The 21,155-nt window shown below is 41.8% G+C and overlaps 1 protein-coding gene across 6 annotated transcripts in view; it reads right to left on the bottom strand.

Moving 5' to 3' along the window:
* RC3H1 (ring finger and CCCH-type domains 1) overlaps positions 1–803 on the bottom strand; it is a 91,856-nt gene extending 91,053 nt beyond the window's left edge. For 5 of the 6 annotated variants that reach the window (XM_054673455.2, XM_054673466.2, XM_054673475.2 and 2 more), the window contains exon 1: positions 430–795. The gene's annotated coding sequence lies outside the window, so the exon portion shown is untranslated. Of the gene's footprint in view, positions 1–429 lie in introns of all 6 variants that reach the window. The other variant, XM_054673492.2, reaches the window with a different exon arrangement.
* Between the last annotated feature and the right edge of the window lie 20,352 nt (positions 804–21,155).

Genomic DNA, 21,155 nt, shown 5'->3' with positions numbered 1-21,155 from the left:
TAGAAGGGCTCCTGAAATCTAACCTTGCGACTCTTTAAAAGTTTCTTGTCCCTTGTGGAAAAGGTGCCGTTTTGGTTTTGGGGAATGGGAGGTCCCTTCAGACAATTCATTTTAGCCAAACGCTCGCTTTTGAGAAGGGGAAGAAATGGGATTATTGTAACACCATACAGTACTAATTTCAAAATAAATCATCTAGAATAGAGGAGAGAGAGAGTCCCCAAATAAACAACCATTTAATACTCTCTACTCGGCGCTATCACCTTTTTTGCTTCAGGATTTGACCAAGAGAGCAGAGATTATGTTTTTCTGTCCTTTCTTCACTGTTTACATCACAGTACCCCAAGAGAAGCACTTCTGCCTTTAACTTGATACATTGGAATCGCTATCACAGATAGTGTTTTTGTATTATTTTTAAGAAATATCACACACCTTCCTAAACTCTTGGCAGAGAAGAATTCTTTTTAGTTGTTAACACCCTCCTGCTACTGAGATCTCAGCTTCTGTTTAGAAGACCTATTGTTGTCTTTCCACTGATTGGAATTTGCTGCCTCTGAACTGGGTTTAATCTGTAATCGTCTTTTCAGCCTACTAAATAGTAACCCCAGTTCTACAGAGAGTGAATTTCTAGCTACCACAGGGGGATTTAGGTTAGCATGTGCCAATCTAAAGGGATCTCTTAAAGCCTTTCCCTTCTCAGACCAGGCCTCTGTACCCTGCTAGGAAAAACAGATTAATCTGCTCCTCCTGCTTTTCCTCCTCCTCCCTTCTTCTCACTCCTAGGGAACCTTCCACAACAGAAGGTTTTAGCGACTGTTGCTAGGCAAACATGCCAACTTCCTTGTTTAGGTGAAGCGAGTAACTCAACTTCCATTGCAAGTAACCTAGATAATGTAATTTCTTTGAACTATTAATAGTTGTACCACAGTTGGTAAGGCTCCTTAAAGGTTCCCTTAAGCAGTATGATTTTTAAGTTGTTTATTTTTATCTCGTCAATATTTCAATTAAAAATACGTTAAAGGACAGATAGATGCAGTGGCTCACGCCTGTAATCCCAACATTTTAGGAGGCTGAGGGGGGCGGATCACCTGAGGTCCGGAGCCTGACCAACGTGGAGAAACCCCATCTCTACTAAAAATACAAAAATTAGCCAGGTGTGGTGGCGTGCACCTATAGTCTTAGCTACTCGGGAGGCTGAGGCAGGAGAATCACTTGAACCTGGGAGGTGGAGGTTGTAGTGAGCCGAGATCACGCCATTGCACTCCAGTCTGGGCAAAAAGAGCTAAACTCTGTCTCAACAAAAAAAAAAAAAAGAAAAGAAAAAAAAGTTAAAAATGGAGGCGCTTCCCCAAACCCAAATTCATTTTAGTGATATAAAGATGCATTTGACAGAAAAAGAAGAGCAGCTTTGAAGAAAACACTTATGCTTACAATAAAAAATAAAAAACTGATCTGTGAGAAGTCATATGTTTTCAACTCCCCAGTCAGACTAGAAGTATAAGATACAGGGGATAAGGCCGGGAGCGGGTGGCTCACGCTTGTAATCCCAGCACTTTGGGAGGCCGAGGCAGGCAGATCACGAGGTCAGGAGATGCAGACTATTCTGGCCAACATGGTGAAACCCCGTCTCTACCAAAAATACAAAAAGCCCGGCGTGGTGGCGCGCGCCTATAGTCCCAGCTACTCAGGAGACAGAGGCAGGAGAATCACTTGAATCTGAGAGGCAGAGGCTGCAGTGAGCCAAGATTGTACCACTGCACTCCAGCCTGGATGACAGCAAGACTCGGTCTTGGCGGAGCATTGTGGCCCACGCCTGTAATCCCAGCACTTTGGGAGGCTGAGGAGGGTGGCTCTCCTAAGGTCAGGAGTTCAAGACCAGCTTGGCCAACATGGTGAAACCCCGTCTCTACTAAAAATACAAAAAAATTTAGCTGGGCGTGGTGGCAGGCACCTGTAATCCCATCTACTAGGGAGGCTGAGGCAGGAGAATCCTTTGAACCTGGGAGGCGGAGGTTGCAGTGAGCCGAGATCGTGCCATTGCACTCCAGCCTGGGCAACAAGAATGAAACTCCGTCTCAAAAAAAAACACCAAAAATTAGCTGGGCATGGTGGTGCACGCTTGTAATCCCAGCTACTTGGGAGGCTGAGACAGGAGAATCGCTTGAACCTGGTAGGTGGAGGTTACAGTGAGCCGAGATCACGCCACTGCACTCCAGCCTGGCGACAGAGCAAGACTCCATCTCAAAAAAGAAAAAAAGAAAAAAAAAAAAAAAGACACAGAGGATAATTTATCTCTTGAAACTGAGTCTATTTAAAATAAAGATAATATGAATATTCAGCAAGGTGGAAAAAAGATATTCTGGGTTTTATTCCTAAATTAACAATTATTTGAAAATTTAGCTAGGGAAATAAGCTCTTTTTAAAAATTTTATTTAAAATGTTTTTACTCTTGTTAGAGTATTGAGATTTGTTGTGAATTAATATAAATAAGATTAAATGAGGCTGAGCATGGCAGCTCATGCCTGTAATCCTAGCATTTTAGGAGGCTGAGGCAGGAGGATTGCTTGAGGCCAAGAGTTCAAGACCACCTGGCCAACATAGAAGACTTTGTCTCTATTTAATTAAAAAAAAATTTTTATAAAAGATTAATGACGCCAGGCGAGGTGGCTCACATCTGTAATCCCAGAACTTTGGGAGGCCGAGGCAGGCGGATCACCTGAGGCCAGGAGTTCGAGCCCAGCCTGGCCAACATGGCAAAGCCCCATCTCTACTAAAAATACAAAAATTGGCTGGATATGGTGGTACATGCCTGTAATCTCAGCTACTCAGGAGGCTGAGGCAGGAGAATTGCTTGAACCCGGGAGACGGAGGTTGCAGTGAGCCGAGATCACGCCACTGCACTCCAGCCTGGGTGACAGAGCAAGACTCTGTCTCAAAAAAAAAAAAAGATTAATGAGACACTATGTTGAAATTTAAATTATATAGATTTAAACCTCAGAACTCTTAAAATTTGTTTTAATCCACTGAAACTCATATTAATACACTGAAATAGTGTTTGAGAAGTGTCTTGAGCTTAGATTATATGTTAATTAAGAGTATATTACTTAAGATAAACAGCTTATATGTTTCATAGCCATTTGTGCTCAGAAATCACTATTTTGCTCACACCTGTAATCTCAGCACTTTGGGAGGCTGAGGTGGGCGGATCGCTTTGAGCTCAGTTGTTCCAGACCAGCCTGAGCAACACGGCAAAACCCCATCTCTACAAAAAGTACAAAAATTACCTGGGTATTGGTGGCTCATGCGTGTAGTCCCAACTACTCAGCTACTCAGAAGGTTGAGGTGGAAAAATCAATTGAGCCTGGGAAGCAGAGGTTATAGCAAATGGAAATCATGCCACTGTGCTCCAGCCTGGGCTACGGAGTGGGAGCCTGTCTCACAAAAAAAAAAAAAAAAAAAAAAAAATCACTATTTTGTAGCTTCAAGACAACTTAAACAAATTGTTTTATCTCATATTTTGTTAATAATTCTGATGTGCAATACCCATAAATTTAGACTCTGCCCTGGCTTCCACTACTGATACACTATGAAAATCAAATGAGTCATTTCATGTAAAATATCAGCGCATGGCATATAGTAAGTACTCAATTTTTTTCAAATTCATTTTGTGCATATGTTATTATAGTCTTCTGTTTCTTAATCAGTCAGATAAGAATGACAAGTCATCAAATACATTTTTGCTCTTTGCATGACCCCTAAAAAAAGATTAATGCAACTTTTCAGATCATACACAAATCAGTTAAAATAATGCCTTATGTTTTCAATATATATTCTAATATGCCTGTACTGTATTTTCTGATATGCCTGTACTATATTGTTTGTTCCTCTGATTTTTTTTTTTTTTTTTGAGACAGAGTCTCGCTCTGTCACCAGGCTGAAGTGCAGTGGCACAATCTCAGCTCACTGCAACCTCCGCCTCCCAGGTTCAAGAGATTCCCTTGCCTCAGCCTCCCGAGTAGCTGGGAGTACAGGTGCGTGCCACCATGCCCGGCTAATTTTTTGTATTTTAGCGGAGACGGGGTTTCACCATGTTGGCCAGGATGGTCTCAATCTCCTGACCTTGTGATCCTCCCACCTCGGCCTCCCAAAGTGCTGTGATCACAAGCGTGAGCCACTGCACCTGGCCTCCTCTGATTTTTTTTTTTTTAGAATAACTTAATGCTTTTTAGGTTATGCTGCATGACTTTTTAACCTATTACATGCTTTAAAATTGTTCTAGAATGTGTAAATGTCAGCCTAACACACTGTTTGTCATATTAAGGCTAGAAATGACCTTAGATACTCATTTATTTCAACAGTCGAAGCTGAGAGTAAGAAAGACTGGATAGATCACTTACCTACCCAACTACTTCTTTATAGATAAACACCATGTAATTGAGGAGGGGGTTAGGGAGCAAAGAGGGCTGGGAAAAGAGGAGAAAAGATGAATGAGGTATGTATCCCTGCCTTAGAGAAATTGAATAACCTAGTAGGAACAATGCAATAAGATATTCATGTTAACTAGAATATAAAGTACCTTAGTGATTAGTGCATAGAAAGTAAAAAGTCAGGCCGGGTGAGGTGGCTCATGCCAATAATCCCAGCACTCTGGGAGGCCAAAGCAGGTGGATCACTTGAGGTCAGGAGTTCGAGACCAGCCTGGCCAACATGGTGAAATCCTGTCTCTACTAAAAATACAAAAATTAGCCAGGCATGGTGGCTGGTGCCTATAATCCCAGCTACTCAGGAGGCTGAGGCAAGAGAATCACCTGAACCCAGGAGGTAGAGGTTGCAGTGAGCCAAGATTGCACCATTGCACTTCAGCCTGGGCAATAAGAATGAAACTCCATCTCAAAAAAAGAAAGAAAGTAAGTACAAAGTCCTCTGAGAGTTAAAATCATTCTAATGTCATGGAACCTACCTTCTGACAGGTGGCAATTCTGTGGTATCAGATGTGTACCCGGGGCATAGAAATCCTATCAGCTCTTGATTTGGGACACTAGGGGGATGAAGAAGGATAAGGAAGGAGAAATTGAAAGGTATGAGAGTAGAGTCTGGATTAACTAAAAAACCTGGTTTAACGTACAGCTGGGACCTGAGACCTCTCCAGTCTAAATAATTTATGTAAGGGTAGGGAATGACATCCTCAAACACACACACACAAAATAGCGGGTACTGGAGCTGAGCCACTTGGGTTTTCTGAACTGCTTTAGGTAAAGTAAGAGTGGGAAGTTAATTGTCTTCTCCATCCTTACTATCATCTCTTATTCTTATACAAAGATTCTCCATGACCTCCTACTTCCTCCCCAGTCCACAATATTGTACCCCTCCTATTAAAATTTCATTAAAAATAAAACTCTAAAAAATAAGAGGCAGAGGAAGATGTCCCATGCAATACACTATAGAAATATGAGGAAACCGATGGTGTCTGACCTACCCTACACCTTTGGAGTCAAGTCCAAAATCAGACCCAAATCATCATCTGCAAATTAAGCCTAAGGGATTGCTGTAGATTCAGGGTGTTAATCACATGGCAAATATAGCCCAATTTAGTTCTGAGATTTCAAGAGCTAGGTTCCTGCAGACTTGAGATTCCAAAAGAGCTAAGTAAAATGATGTTTCTGAGTCTTACATGAAATTGCTTCTAAATTGGCCTGCCTTCCATAAAGGCCTCCAGCCCAACATTGAGCTGTCTGAACTTCAGCTGACCCTTAGAGACTTATCTGAAGCCAATGATAAACAGAATGCCTTTACAAAAGAGATATCAAACAACTTTCAGCAAAGTGGTCCATTCTAGGCAGTTAGGTTAAGAGAAAGTAGCTCCACTTTTCCAGTGGCAAAACTCACTGGAATATTGTTGTTTTCACTATTAGTTTGCTAGGGCTATCACACCAAATGCCATAGTCTGGGTGGCTTTTTGTTTTTTAAACGTAATCCCACATGGCAGCATGTTAAGTTATTATTGGTGTAAAATGGATAAGTATAAGATTTTTGTTTTGTTTTGAGATGGAATCTCGCTCTGTTGCCCAGGCTGGAGTGCAGCTGGAGCTCACTGCAACCTCTGCCTCCCTGGTTCAAGCAATTCTCCTACCTCAGCCCCCTGAGTAGCTGGGATTATAGGCATGAACCACCACGCCTGGCCGGGATAAGTATAAGATGTTTTATGTAAGCCTCAGGGTAACCATAAAGCAAAAGCCCATAATAGGTATGCAGGCCAGGCACAGTGACTCATGCCTGTAATCCCAGCACTTTGGGAGGCTGAGGCTGGCGGATCATGAGGTCAGGAGTTCAAGACCAGCCTGGACAACATAGTGAAACTCTGTCTCTACTAAAAATACAAAAATTAGCCGGGTATGGTGGCGCATGCCCGTAGTCCCAGCTACTCGGGAGGCTGAGGCTGGAGAATCGCTTGAATCTGGGAGGTGGAGGTTGCGGTGAGCCAAGATCATGCCACTGCACTCCAGGCTGAGCAACAGAATGAGACTTAGTCTAAAAACAACCCAAAATACATATATATATATATATACACATATATATATGCATGCAAAGGATAAGAAAAAATTTAAATCATACCATTATAGAAAATCATCAAACCACAAAGGAAGAAAACGAGAGGGGAAGAAAGGAACAAGGAACTACAAATCAACCAGAATAACAAAACAATAATTAAAAAAAAAACCCAGTTTATTGGAAATCATCATTCTCAGTAAACTATCACAAGAACAAAAAACCAAACACCGCATATTCTCACTCATAGGTGGGAACTGAACAATGAGAACACATGGACACAGGAAGGGGAACATCACACTCTGGGGACTGTTGTGGGGTGGGGGGAGAGGGGAGGGATAGCACTGGGAGATATACCTAATGCTAGATGACGAGTTAGTGGGTGCAGCGCACCAGCATGGCACATGTATACATATGTAACTAACCTGCACATTGTGCACATGTACCCTAAAACTTAAAGTATAATAAGTAAAAAAAAAAAAAAAAAACATAGAAAAAAAAAGAAAAAAAAACCCAGCAAACAATTTTTCAAATGGCACTTATAAGTCCTTACCTATACGTAATTACTTTGAATGTAAATGGATTAAATTATCTAATCAAAAGGCATAGAGTGGCTGAAAAGATTAAAAAAAAACAACAACAAGACCCTTAGAGGCCAGGTGTGTAATCCCAGCACTTTGGGAGGCCAAGGCATGCAGATCACCTGAGGTCAGGAGTTCGAGACCAGCCTGGTAAACTTGGCAAAACCTTGTCTGTACTAAAAATACAAAAATTAGCCAGGCATGGTGGCAGGCGCCTGTAATCCTAGTTACTTAGGAGTCTGAGACAGGAGAATTGCTTAAACCCAGGAGGCAGAGGTTACAGTGAGCCGAGATCACACCATTGCACTCCAGCCTGGGCAACAAGAGTGAAACTCCATCTCAAAAAAAAAAAAAAAAAAACTTAGCTAGGCATGGTGGTGGGCACCTGTAATCCCAGCTACTCAGAAGGCTGAGGCAGGAGAATGACTTGAACCCAGGAGGCGGAGTTTGTAGTGAGCCCAGATCGTGCATTGCACTTTAGCCTGGGTGACAAGAGTGAAACTTCATCTCAAAAAAAAAAAAAAGACCCTTGGAGCTGGCACAGTGGCTCACCCCTGTAATCCCAGTGACTCAGCAAGCTGAGGTGGGAGGATCGCTTGAGCCCAGGAGTTGGAGGCTGCAGTGAGCTATGACTGTGCTGCCATACTCCAGCCTGGGCAACAGAATGAGACCCTATCTCTAAAAACAAACAAAAAACAAGACCAAAGTATATGCTGCCTACATAAGACTCACTTCACCTTAAAGCAGGGGTCCCCAACGTCTGGTCCATGGACCAGTACAGGTCTGTGCCCTGTTAGGAACCTGGACACACAGCAGGAAATGAGCAGCTAGCAAGAAAGCATCACCGCCTCAGCTCTGCCTCCTGTCAGATCAGTGGCAGCATTAGATTCTCATAGGAGCATGAACCCTACTGTGAAATGCACATGCAAGAATCTAATGCCTGATGATCTGAGGTGGAACAGTTTCATCTTGAAGCCATCCCTCACCCCTGGCCTGTCCGTGGAAAAATTGTCTTCAAAGAAACTGGTCCCTGGTGCCAAAAAGGTTGGGGATCATTGCCTTAAAGGACTCTTGTAGACTGAAAGTGAAGGGAAAGATGACTGTTTGTTTATATAACTAATTATTGGAACCTCGTGTGGGGCTCTGTCTATCTAAACATACAATTCTAGATACACTGAGTTCAATATACTTTGTAACCAAATGATGTCCTCTAGCACAAATGTATATTCAATATCTATTGGGCAATATTAGGTTTATCCGATCATGAATATCAGTTAAGAAAAAGTTGGACATTCATATGTAAATCATTCAGGAAACTAGAATTTGAAACATAATGCTTTAAGCAATATGGAGGAGAAACTTCCTTTTGCTCCATACTTTACTTTGTATGATCTGGACTTGGGGGAGTCTTTAGAGTTTTTTGTTTTTCTAAGAGGTTAGGGATCAAAGATTATCCCTATCACTTGGAGGCAGTTCACGAACCATGCAGTAAAATGTCTGTATAGTAGGCTCCTCATTGAAGATGAATATTCAGCTTCATGTTACTCCATGAGTTTATTTTCTTTTTGTTATCCTCTAAGTTTGAATAAAGTGTTTGAGTGCTGTAGTCTTTTCTCAGTGCTAATCTTTTATTAATGGGATAGTTCTGCAACCATACTTGGGCCAGAATAGCACCAGTGATGGGAAATACCTAGAGCTCCACCAGAGGAAAAGCAAATCACTCGGGTTGAGAGTCAGAGTCCTTCTCCATCTTGATATTTTTCTTCAGTTGTCAAACTGGGACAGGCAGAAAGATCTAGTTCAAGCCCTTGTTCCACTGCTTACTAGCTGTGTGATCTTGTACAAGTTAACCTTAGAAATGTTCACTTTCCTTTAGTGTAAGATTTGTCAAATGTATCTAATATAAAATACAAGGATAGTGAAATTTATTTTATGGAGATTAAAATGAGAAAATATATGTAGAACATCTAGTACAATGCCTGACATCTATTAGGCACTTGATGAATGAGAGTTATTAAAATTATACTAGGTACTGTACATTGCATTAGGCTGGTGGTTCTCAATTTTGCTGTGAACTTTTAAAAACTATGGTCCAGGCATGGTGGCTCACACCTGTGATCCAGCACTTTGGGAAGCTGAGGCAGGTGGATCACTTGAACTCAGGAGTTCACGACCAGCTTGGACAACATAGCAAAACCTTGTCTCTACAAAAAATACAAAAATTCGTTAGGTGTGGTGGCACACACCTGTAGTCCCAACTATTTGGTGGGCTGAGGTGGGAGGTTTACTTGAGCCCGGGGAAGTTGAGGCTGCAGTGAGCCGTGTTTGTACCACTGCACTCCAGCCTGGGACACAAAGTGAGACCCTGTCACAAAAACAAAACAACAACAACAACAAAAAACTATGTATCTCCAGCTCTGACCCTAGAAATTCTGATTTGGAGTGTTGGTTTGGGGCCAGGCATCTTTATGTTTTTTGGATTTTACAGGTGATTTTATCTTGTCTTCTTGGGTGATAACCACTGACATAGGGCAATGGTCAGCAAACCTTTTTGGTAAATGGCCAGATAGTAAATATTTTAGGCTTTACATGGCATATGGTCTCTGTCACAGCTATTTGACTCTGTTATGGTAGTGTTAGAGCAGCTGTAGACAATATGTAAACAAATAAGAATGAGTGTTTCTAATACAACTTTATTTATAAAAACAGACAAAAGGAAGTGGCAGGCCAGATTTGGTGCCCAGACAATTGCTTGCCAAAACTTTATTATGTGGAGGGAGATTTTCTTTTATTTGCTATAGCCAGGGAAAGTATATTATTATTATATTCAATGGCGGCATTAAAAGCCTTACAGTGTTTGGTGCAATACACAGTTAATTAAATAGACAATGCTCCTGCCTTCCAAGGAATTAGTCATTCAAAACAACAACACAGACATAATATTTATACGTAATCCTGCATGAGTAATTATCACATAAACAAATGACTATACAAGACTACATGTGAAACTGAGTTCAGGAATGGCCAGATTCTCCTAATGCTTCCATTTACAAATATCAGATAAAATAAAAGGAACATAAGGACTCATTCAGGAACCAATGTAAAGAGGAGAATGATGCCCCAGAGTAGCTCCCTTTTTTCAGCAACAGGCTGTAAGGGAGCATCTTTTAAAAAGGGATCCTTTAAATAGTACTTCATGGCTTTCCACATGGCTGAATTTACCTTCTCTCAACACTGATTTCTTCATCAAAATACATTTTTGTCTGATTTATCCTCTGAGTTTAGGGGCTATATTATGGTTAAGTTTAATGATACCAGTGCTCATTACCTTTAATCTGGAACAAAGAAAAATATCTTCTGTCTCAATAGGAATAGAACTTAAAGGAAAAGTCAACGGATCAGTTTGTGTGGATGTGCGCGCAAGTGTGTATAGGTATGTTTAAATAAAGTTATTGGTAATTTAGTAACCTACTGCCTACAATGGTAGAAAGGATGCAGTAGTAGCTGTTGGATAGGGCAAGGTTCTTATATAGCCCTGAGGGATGTGTAAGTGTTGTAAACATTAGTAATTTTGGCTGCCCAGCATCTGACTCTCTCCTCCTCCCTCTCTTTGGGAATTCTCCATTTGGGAGTTTTAGTGGATGGCAGGGTCTCTTCTCCCACTATAAGGACTGGAAAGGTCAGATACTTGCCTAAATGCCCTCCCTCAATCTGCCAAACACAAAATATACACCCAACTAGGCTGAAGGAAAGTGATCTAAGCTTGGACGACTATAGATGCTGTTAGTTGGGACTGTGAATCTGCAGTGAGTTACACAGAATTAAGTAGAATTCATCCCACTAGCAGCGCTGGTACCAAGAGTCTGGTGGGACATCAGAGTCTGATGGCAGCAATCCCTGAGGTGATGGCCAGCATCTACTGGCAGTGGCAGTGGTACTCTTATCAGGGCATTTCAAGGCTGACATTAGCTGTGATTCTGGCTATCTAGGTTCTCTCAATTCCTGTTCTTCAAAACTGTGAACTGCCTGGGCGCGGTGGCTCAGGCCTGTAATCCCAACACGTTGGGAGGCTTGAACTCAGGAGTTCAAGACCAGTCAGGGCAGCACAGCGAAACCCCTTCTCTACCAAAAAAAAAAAAAAAAAAAATAGCTAGGCATGGTGGTACATGCCTGTGGTCCCAGCTACTCAGGAGGCTGAGGTGGGAGGATCACTTGAGCCTGGGAGGCAGTGGCTGCAGTGAGCCAAGATCAGGCTACTGCACTCCAACCTGGGTGACAGAGTGAGACGCCATCTCAAAAAAGCAAAACAAAACAAAAAAACTTTGAGCTACTCAGTTGGCTCCTAGTAAATTCCTATTCTGCTTAAGTTAGCCACTGAGATAGTTTCACCTATAGGAGGAAGAGTGTAGAAATCAAGGGACTGCAGAAATAATCTATTTTTCTATTTCTCATATAGACACCCTTTACTCAGTTTAAAGGACTTATCCATGTTTTTTCTTTTTCTGTGCCCTGATTTTTATGATTGCAGTTGTCAGAGTCTCAAAACTTCAAGGTACATCTATATCCATTTCACTTAAATTGAAGTGAAGGTATCCTAAATGACATGTTTCCTTCTGTTAACTCAGTTCATTTATTATTCCCAAATAATAAGCCCTCCTTTCAAGCTTTTGATTTGAACTTTTTACCCATCTGTCAAGAATGTTCAGTGTCTACTTTAAAACTAATATTGCACTAATTTCTCAAGGGGAAAGTGTCCATATCAATTTCTCTCTTAGTCAGGATTTATATCCTAGGGGAGAAAAAGAAGAATAAAATAATCTCTTCCTTGGCTAAAAGCTATTACAAAAAATAAATGTTTTTTTTCTTGAATTCCTAACAAGAATTTTTCTTTTTTTCTTTTTCTTTCTTTTTTGAGACGGAGTCTCGCTCTGTCACCCAGGCTGGAGTGCAGTGGCGCGATCTCGGAAGAATTTTTCTAATCAAGCATTTCATCTGGGGCAATCAAGCAATCAAAACCTTCCTTGCTGAAATTACATGGAAAAAGAATTATTTTCTACATTTTTGCAAAAATATTTTAACTACCAAAATTGAAATGTTCATTTATGGTTTTTTTTTCTGCAAAGATACTTAACCTTGTTTCTGCAACATCTAATTGAGTCACAAATGTTCTCAAGTGATGATATAAAAGTCACAGAACAAAATTAATTCGTATTCACTTTATTACAACCACAACAAATATTCGGTAACCTCCTATGTGCCACATAACACCACAGACATCGTGCTATTTTTTTTGTTTTTTTTTTTCCTGTCACCCAGGCTGGAGTGCAGTGGCACCATCTTGGCTCACTGCAACCTCTGTCTCCCGAGTTCAAATGATTCTCATGCCTCAGCCTCCCAAGTAGCTGGGATTACAGGCGCCTGCCACCACAACTGGCTAATTTTTGTATTTTTAGTAGAGACAGGGTTTCACCATGTTGGCCAGGCTGGTCTTGAACTCCTGACCTTAGGTGATCCGCCCACCTCAACCTCCCAAAGTGCTGGGATTACAGGCATGAGCCACTGCGTCTGGCCGTGCTATGTTGATATAACAGTAAACAAAACAGACAGGGTCTCTCCCTCAGAAGCTTATAGTTTAGTGTGGAAGATAGAAGACTTATAATTAAATAACCACAAGTATGTTAAGTGTCCTGAAGGCCAAAGTACATGGGGATGTTTAGCAGTAAGAATTGACCTAGTCTGATGAACAGAGAAGGTTCCTCAAGAAAGTGATGTTTAAGCTGAAGTGAAAAGATGAGTAGGAATTAGCTAGGCAAATGAGGGGTAAAATGTTTCAGGGCAGAGGATAGCATGTGCAGTATCTCTGAGGTAGGAAAAAGTGTGGTATATTTAAGGAACTAACAGAAATCCAGTTTGGCTGAAGAAAGTATACAGATTCAGAGGGAGCCTAGCAAACAAAGAAGATGCCACAGAGGCCAGCAGGTAGACCTTGGAAGCCAAAGTAGGAATTTCAAGCTTTATTTAATTTATTTTTTCAATATCTTCAAATCATTTGAGCTTTATTTTAAGATAAGTTTGCTAGATAGCATACAGGATGTTAAACTAATTTATATTTTAAATAAACAACAGTATTTTAGTATATGTCCCAAATATTGCATGGAACATAAATTGAAAAAATTATCCATTATTTTTATTTATTTATTTAGGAGATACAGGGTCTCACTCTGTCTCACTCCAGGTTGGAGTGCAGTGGCACGATCATAGCTCACTGTAACCTCAAACTCTTGGGCTTAAGTGATCCTCTTGTCTCAACCTCTTTAGTAGCTAGGACTACAGGCAAGCTCCACCTCACTGGGCTATTCTCTATTTTAACAGCAAAGTCTGAAAGGCTGAAGAGGGACATGGCAAGATTTCCCTGTTGGCCAGGCGCAGTGGCTCATGCCTGTAATCCTAGGATTTTGAGAGGCTGAGGAGGACAGATCTCTTGAGCCCAGGTATTTAAGACCACCATCATAAAAAGAAAGCATCCCCCACATCTAGAAGCTTTATACTCATTATATTGAATCTTTACAATACTAGAAGATGGATATTATTACTGCCGTTTTACAGAATAAAAAACTGAGGTTTGGGATGGTTCAATAACTCACTCCAAATAAAACAGAGTAAATAGCAGAACTAGGATTCAAAGCCAGTTATACTCATTCCAATGTACTCAGTCTATATTATAACAGTACTGACTCTCTTAGATATCTCAAGTAAATTTAGCCAATCCAAAGCTTGAATGGCTTTCTCTTTTTAATGATAGTAATAACCAATTTGACTCAGTTAATGATGAGATACAGGGCTGGTCCTGAGACTGTTTACCTCCAGATCCATTTCTTGCTTTACTTGATCCCTGAATCACAGTAAGGACTGGCCTTCCTGTGTCAGCTGCCTTGCTGGTGTGTTTGGCTAAGAAGGAGGAAAAAGAAGCCAAGTTACTTCTTGCTGATTCTCTTCCTCTTGCTTCAGGTGGAATCCTGGGCAACAGCTGTTTCCTTCATGGCCCCACCTGAGGCTGAGCAGGCTTCCACCAGGTAACCCTAGTCCCTGGGCCCCTGTAAAACATTTTCCTCTCTTTGTCCCTTTAAACTAGTGTTGTTGGTGGCTAATCTCTGGATTGCCCCTCCTAACACCTATGTAACTAACTCCGTACATCAAACATTGTCTGTTTTAAATATTTAGAGTATCTTCCACAAGCCTGATAGGACCCTGGTATGGACATTGTCTTGGCCAGTGTCATGGATAGGATATTGCTAGTTTGGACTGAAAGACCTCTCTTCTCATTCTGTTAATCTCTAATCTTACTGGTGAGAGCCTAAAAATATTATTATTATTTTTATTTTTAGCTTAAAGCTTTGAATTCTGTCATTGATAATACCACCAAACATTTTTACATGCTTCAAATATAATCAAAGAACAGGGCTGGGCATGGTAGCTCATGCCTATAATCCTAGCCCTTTGGGAGGCCGAGGAGGGTGGATTGCTTGAGCTCAGGAGTTCAAGACCAGTCTGAGCAACATGGTGAAACACCACCTCTACAAAAAAACACAAAAATTAGCCAGGCATGTTGGCGCACACCTGTAGTACCAGCTACTTATGGGGCTGAGGCAGGAGGATTGCTTGAAATCTGGGAGGTCAAGACTGCAGTTAGCCAAGATGGTGCCACTGCACTCCAGCTTGGGTGATCAAGTGAGACCCTGTTTTGATATATATACATATACATATATTTATGTATATATATTCAAAGAACAGTCTGTTTCACTGGAAGTGCTAATTGTACCCACAGCCTCTTTCTAAGGAAATCTTTAACAATGCGATATCCTTGGGTATCAGAATAAGTGGATGTGTTTGTTCCTCTTGACTGGACCAGGTGAGTGCCATTGGCCCAAGAACAGCAAACGATTGACTGGCTGGCTTCCTATGAAAGAACTTGGAGTGAGAGCTTTGTCATCAGGTCCTTAGCAACAATCTATCTGGTATTTGATCTATAGATTTAGGGGGTCAATTAGTTGGTATTAGGAGCAAGGGCAGAAAGTCACCCACCCTGAGAGAAACAGAATCGTAGAGAAAAGATACGATGTCAATAGCTGAGCACTCAGGAAATGTCAGCAAGTTCTTGCAGCAGAGGGGATGCTTTATTTGTGCTGAATCCTGAAGAAGTTTTTAGTTCAGAAACCACAGTATTGACTCTGTCTAGTTCAGCTGTATTCAGATTCACATTATTCCTGTGTGATCCAGTGATCTTGCCATTTCCTATTTTCCTGGTTGGCTGAGATTTGTGGCTAAGATTCGTCTTTATTTTCTTTTTAAAATTTCCCTGAATATCTTTTTAGTAAACCGTCTACTACTTGATATAATCTGAGTGTGCTTATGTTTCCTGCAACTGATATAAAAACCTAAAACAGTTTTTAAGGCATCTTTAGATTTTTTCCATCCTTTTTTTTCTTTCTTTTTAATTTTTTTGAGATGGAGTCTTGCTCTGTCACCCAGGCTGGAGTGTAGTGGCGTGATCTCGGCTCACTGCAACCTCCACCTCCTGGGTTCCAGCGATTCTCCTGCCTCAGCTTCCTGAGTAGCTGTGATTACAGGTGAATGCCGCCACGCCCTGCTAATTTTTGCATTTTTAGTATAGATGGGGTTTCACCATGTTGGTCGGGCTTGAACTCCTGACCTCGTGATCCACCTGCCTCGGCCTCCCACAGGGCTGGGATTAAAGGCGTGAGCCACCGCACCCAGCCACGACCTACTAATTTTTAGTAGAGATGGGGTTTCATCATGTTGGCCAGGCTGTTCTCGAACTCCTGACCTCAAGTGATACGCCCACCTCAGCCTCCCAAAGTGTTAGGATCACTGGCGTGAGCCACAATGCCCAACTAGCAGCTAATCTTAATTGAGTGCTGAGGTTGTGTCAGGCATTGTTCTGAATGTAATAACTCATTTAAATTCTTACAACAGCTTTATAAATTGGTATTATTATTATCACCATTTTACAAATGAGGAAATGTAGGAAAGAGAAAGGTTAAGTTATCGCCCAGCAGTCACTCATCAAAACTGTGGTAGAGCTGGAAATTGAGCTTGGCAATCTGCTGCAGGATCTGGACTGTGAAGTCGTCCTGCTAAAGAGTAGGAGGAAAAACTGCCCAATATTGTTGAATATGCAAAAACATATTTTCCAGTATACTCAATGGAGATTTTGGAATCAATCCAAGAGATCAGTTTGGTTTTGACCTTCATAAGAGGTTGAAGACACAGAAATATTTACTGGGCTGAGTGCAGTGGCTCATGCCTATAATCCCAGCAATTTGAGAGGCTGAGGCCAGAGGATTGCTTGAGGCCAGGAGTTTGAGACCAGCTTGGACAACATAGTGAGATCCCTGTCTCTACAAAAAATAAAAAAAAAATTAGCCAGGCGTGGTGGTGTATACCTGTAATCCTAGCTACTCGGGAGGCTAAGGCAAGAGGATCACTTGAACCCAGGAACTGAGGCTTCAGTGAGCTATGATCGTGCCACTGCACTGCAGCTTAGGTGACAGAGTGAGACTCTGTCTCTAAAAACTAAATAAAATATAGAAATTTATTGAAGGTTAGAGCGAATTAAAAAATTCATCAGTGTTCTAAATCACCCAAAGAATATATGGGATACAATGTATTTCGATACCCTAGGAAAATAGCCACCAAAAAAAGCACATCCTTGGGTATTAACCAAGAGTTTACTTGTATTACAAACAACTTTATCTACTGAACAATTGGAGACTGTCTTTTTGTAGGCTGAGAGTAAGCATTGGGCCAAGCTTAAATCAGCTCTTGTTCATAAGGAGATCATGAAGGCTGGGTGTGATGCTGGCTCACACCTGTAATCCCAACACTTTGAGAGACCAAGGTGGGAGGATCACTGGAGCCCAGGAGTTCAAGACCAGCCTGGGCAATGTGGCGAGATCCTGTCTCTAAAAAAAAAAACAGATCTTGAGATCCAGTAACACCTTTGGACACTTATTTCTTCCCTCAGGGGTTTATGTAATTTGTCCTGCATTCCTTTGTTCTACACAGTTGCCACCACACCATCTATGTTTCTCCTCACAAGGCTGTCTGAGAAACCATGTCTTCAGCCTTCTCTAACCATCCTCGATTACCTTAGAAAAAAAGCCTGGAGGCCCTTTTCCTTTTTAAGGAATCACTGTTAATGGCTATGGGGAAACAAATTTGTAGGCAAAAGAAATAGATGAAAATGGGGAAGCAACAAATAATCACAAAATGTAAACAAGTTCTACAATTTTTTCCTAATATTTTACCAAAATGAGTTAATAGACTGGGCCTAAACTAGTTTTATCATAGTCCTACCCGGAACTTGCTTTTTGCATAATTGCTATTTTTTGAGCACTTATACGCTGGGCACTGTCTGAACTATTTTACTTATCCTAGCTCCTCATAACATCCTTGTGAGGTAGGCACAGTTAGCATCCTATTTCATATGAGGAAACAGGCACAGAAGGGTTGGCTACTTGCCCAAGGTGACAATGAATAATAACAGAGTCATGATTCAAACTGCAGCTGCCTAGCTCTGAAGTCTACTCTCTTGACTACTGCACTATATGGCTTCTCTAGTGTGGTCACATCAGGACAGCTGGTTGTCAAGTGGAAGCGTGTAACAATTTGGGGCACTGAGTGGAAGTATGGCTTAAGGGTTGACTGTTCTGGCAGGCTCTCCTTAGCAGAATACTTGGCAAGATCACCACTGCCTGGTGACTGCTCCTCAGCTTTGGAGATTTGTAAACTGGATTTTCTCCATTACCCAGATGTGAATAGTGTCTTGAAGGCAATTCGCACTGACCAAACTCAGGACACTTATATACTGGTCATAATGTCATAAGGCATTTCTCTTTCCAGCATCTGGAAACTCTTACTGCTCTCTAGGGCTCTCTCTTCCTGCCATCAGGGGCCCTGGAAAACCAGAGTTTACTAGTGAGAATGGAATTGTAGCAAAGGAAGTAGAAAATTTGAGAGGTAATACACGTTGAGCATCCCTAATCTGAAAATCCAAAATCGAAAATCCTCCAAAATCTGAAACATTTTCGGTACTGACATGATGCCACAAGTGAACAATCCTACACCTGATCTCATGTAATGGATTGTAGTCAAAATGCAGATGCACAACACAGTTTATTCAGCATCCTCAAAGGAAACAAGACCCTCCCACTTGTGTGTGAATTCACTTTTGTGTAAATAAGTGTCAGAAAATTATTGTTTATCAATAGCACATAAATTTTGAGTCAGGAATGATGGTGATGCCGAACAAACACATATTGTCCACATGGGTAACCAAGACAGTGACACATTTGCTTTCTGACAGTTCAATGTACACAAACTTTGTTTCATGCACAAAATTATTTAAAATGCTGTATAGAATTAACTTCAGGCTCTGTGTATAAAGTATGTATGAAACATAAATGAGCTGAGCACCATGGCTAGCTCCTATAATCCCAGTTACTCAGGAGGCAGAGATGGGAAAATCGCTTGAGGCCAGGAGTTCAAGGTCAGCCTGGGTAACGTAGCAAGACCTCATCTGTAAAAAATTTTTTAAATTAGCTAGGTGTGGCAGCTTGTACCTGTAGTTCTAGCTACTGGGAGGCTAAGGCAGAAGGATCATTTGAGCCCAAGAGCCTATTAAGACTGCAGTGAGCAATGATCAAGCCATTACACTCCAGCCTGGTTGACAGGGTTTTTTTTTTTCTCTAAAAAAAGAAGAAGAAAGAAAAGAAACATAAATGAATTTCATATTTAGTCTTAGGTCTTATCCCTGAGAGATCTCATTATGTATACACAATTTTTTTTTTTTTTTTGAGACAGAGTCTCACTCTGTTGCCCAGGCTGGAGTGCAGTGGCACAATCTCGGCTCACTACAACCTCTGCCTCCCAGGTTCAAGCAATCCTCTGTCTCAGCCTCCCGAGTAGCTGAGATTACAGGCATCCATCACCATGCCTGGCTAATTTTTTGTATTTTAGGTAGAGACAGATTTCACCATCTTGGCCAAGTTGGTCTTGAACTCCTGACCTCGTGATCCACCCACATCAGCTTCCCAAAGTGCTAGGTTTACAAGTGTGAGCCACCGTGCCTGATCTTAATTTTTTGTATTTTTAGTAGAGACGGGGTTTCACCATATTGGTCAGTCTGGTCTCGAACTCCTGACCTCAGGTGATCTGCCCGCCTCGGCCTCCCAAAGTGTTGGGATTAAAGGCGTGAGCCACTGTGCCTGGCCCAAATATTTTAAAATCCAGAAAAAATCCAAAGTCTAATCTCAAGCATTTTGGTCTCCAGTTTTTTGTTTGTTTGTTTTTGAGATGGAGTCTCCCTGTGTCGCCCAGGCTGGAGTGCAGTGGTGCAATCTCAGTTCACTGCAATCTCCGCCTCTTGGGTTCAAGTGATTCTCCTGTCTCAGTCTCCCGAGTAGCTGGGATTACAGGCATATGCCACCACACCCAGCTAATTTTTTTTGTATTTTTAGTAGAGATGGGGTTTCACCATGTTGGCCAGGCTGGTCTGGAACTCCTGACCTCAAGTGATTCACTCCCCTCAGTCTCCAAAGTGCTGAGATCACAGGCATGAGCCACCGTGCTGGCCATGTTGACCCAATTCTCTCTTCCTCCCCTCTCATTGAACTGTCTTCCCCCAACTCGTATGTAAAACTTTCAGCAGTGAAATCAGATCAAATATTTCTTTTTTTTTTTTTTTTTTGAGGCAGTGCCTCACTCTGTCACGCACGCTGGAGTACAGTGGCATGATCATGGCTCACAGCAGCCTCCTGGGCTCCTGGGCTAAAATGATCCTCCTACCTAAGATGCCCAAGTAAGGACTACAGTCGCATGCCACGCCTGGCTAAGTTTTTGTTTTTGTTTTTGTTTGTTTGTTTGTTTGAAATGGAGTTTTGCTCTTGTTGCTCAGGCTGGAGAGCAATGGTGCGATCTCGGCTCTCCACAGCCTCCACCTCCCACGTTCAAGTGATTCTCCTGCCTCAGCCTCCTGAGTAGCTGGGATTACAGGCATGCACCACCATGCCTGGCTAATTTTGTAATTGTAGTAGAGACAGAGTTTCTCCATGTTGGTCAGGCTGGTCTCGAACTCCCGACCTCAGGTGATCCGCCCCACTTGGCCTCCCAAAGTTCTGGGATTACAGGCATGAGCCACCATGCTTGGTGTTAATTTTTTATTATTTGTAGAGAGGGGTCTTGCTATGTTGCCCAGGCTAGTCTTGAACTCTTGGCCTCAAACAATCCTCCCACCTCAGCCTTCAAAGCACTGGGATTACAGACATTAGCTACCGTGTCTGGCTCAAATACTTCCTATAAACTCTTTTTGACTAGTTAATAAATGCATATCTCAATAGGAAAAAATCTCAAGAATCAAGAATCTTCGTTATTGTTTTTAGGCTGCATTCTTTGAACATTGAGCATATACTTCTTTTTTCACTTCTTTCTTTTTTTCTTTTTGATATTTAGGTGTCCAAAAGCAAAAAGGATGTATTTTATTAGTCTATAAGAGAATTATTGGATACTACCTTTTTTTTTTTTCAGAGACCTGGTCTTGCTCTGTTGCCCAGGCTGGTGCTGGAGTACAGTAGCACAATCATAGCTCACTGCAGCCTTGACCTCTTGAACTCCTGGGCTCAAACAATCCTCCCACCTCAGCTTCTTAAGTAGCTGATACTACAGGTGCACACCACCACACCCGGCTAATTAAAATTTTTTTTTTCTTGGCCGGGAGCAGTGGCTCACACCTATAATCCCAGCACTTTGGGAGGCTGAGGAGGGCGGATCACGAGGTCAGGAGATCGAGACCATCCTGGCTAACATGGTGAAACCCAGTCTCTACTAAAAATACAAAAAAATTAGCAGGGCATGGTGGCGGGAGCCTGTAGTCTCAGGTACTTGGGAGGCTGAGGCAGGAGAATGGCGTGAACCCAGGAGGCGGAGCTTGCAGTGAGCCAAGATTGTGCCACT

This window comes from Pan troglodytes, chromosome 1 (assembly GCF_028858775.2).
Source record: "Pan troglodytes isolate AG18354 chromosome 1, NHGRI_mPanTro3-v2.0_pri, whole genome shotgun sequence".
NCBI classification, from domain to species: domain Eukaryota; kingdom Metazoa; phylum Chordata; class Mammalia; order Primates; family Hominidae; genus Pan; species Pan troglodytes.
The sequence above is the reverse complement of the archived record's forward strand: the minus strand, read 5'-3'. Positions and strand labels throughout refer to the sequence as shown.